The sequence below is a fragment of the Pseudonaja textilis genome, chromosome 2 (assembly GCF_049901715.1).
Source record: "Pseudonaja textilis isolate UNSWEBS1 chromosome 2, rPseTex1.2, whole genome shotgun sequence".
Lineage (NCBI taxonomy): Eukaryota > Metazoa > Chordata > Lepidosauria > Squamata > Elapidae > Pseudonaja > Pseudonaja textilis.
Window position 1 is genome coordinate 63736318 of NC_141991.1, and position 1280 is coordinate 63737597.

At 40.0% G+C, this 1280-nt stretch overlaps 1 non-coding gene across 1 annotated transcript; it reads left to right on the forward strand.

Annotated features, from left to right (window-relative positions):
- Positions 1-375: 375 nt before the first annotated feature.
- TRNAK-UUU (transfer RNA lysine (anticodon UUU)) lies at positions 376-448 on the forward strand. The gene has a single exon. It is a non-coding gene; the product is annotated as a tRNA-Lys (tRNA).
- The last annotated feature ends 832 nt before the right edge of the window (positions 449-1280 follow it).

The following is a 1280-nucleotide window of genomic DNA, read 5'->3' on the forward strand; positions in this document are numbered from 1 at the left end:
CAGCTCTCCCCTGATCCCCCGTCTTTGGCAGAGCTGATAATTGCTGGAAATGATTGGAACATCCTTCTTCAATTTAAGGCTATTTAGTATGTTGGGTTTCCATTTCATTGACCAACACATCTGGATGCCAGAATAGTTTCCATGCATTTCTCTGCAGATTACAGTGTCTTGATTCATACCATGTTTTTTTTTTAAAAAAAAACACCTGTAAACATTTTCCAGGTGTTTGTAGTGGAGGGAAGAGATAGTTGTTCAAAGTATGGGCACCAACTCTATAAGCAATAAGAGGCTCCAGAGGAGAGAGATACTGCTGATGTGTTTAGATCTCCAGATCAATATTGCAAAATTTCCTAGGTCAGAAAACTAAGTACAAGAGTCTGGACAGCTCAGTTGGTAGAGCATCAGACTTTTAATCTGGTGGTCCAGGGTTCAAATCCCTGTTTGGACAGTGGTTTTTTATGCTTACTCTGGCAGCAAATATATTCATCTGGACGGACCCAAGTGCAATTCTTTCTTTGCCACAAACCAAGATCTCCTATTTTCAGCCACGGGGAAATCAACAAAGTTTGCATCCATGTCCTTTTCACACAGAAAATGTAGCACAGGAGTATATGGCTTCACTGCCTTATTTTTCCACTTGGTAACTTTCTCTTGATGCTAATGAAAAACTCTCGTTGCTTATACAGATTGTCTTTGTTTAGCTGAAGTAAGAGCATAAGCACAGGACTACCTGTGTAGGAATAGGCCTGTGATGAGGCTGAGGAACTTAATACAGGTAGTCCTTGACTTACAACCACAACTGAGCCCAACATTTCTGTTTTTTAAGTCAGACATTTCTTAAGTGTGTTTTGCCCAATTTTATGACCTTTCTTGCCACAGTTGTTAAGTGAATCACTGCAGATGATAATTAGTAACCCTGTTGTTAAGTGACTCTGGCTTCTTCATTGAGTTTGACTTGTCAGAAGGTGACAAAAGGGAATCACATGACCCCAGGACACTGCAACCATCATATACATGAGTCATATGCCAATTGTCTGAATATTAATTATCTGATCCTTGGGATGCTGCCAGGTCGTGTGAAAACTGGTCATAAGTCACATTTTTCGCCGCCGTTGCAACTTTGAGCGGTCACTAAATGAACTGTTGTAAGTGAAGGACTGTCTTAATTGAGAACCAAATGTATCTTTTCTTTTATGTATTCTGAGAGCATTTGCACCAAGACAAAGTCCTTGTGTGTCCAATCACACTTGGCCAATAAAGAATTCGATTCGATTCTAAAA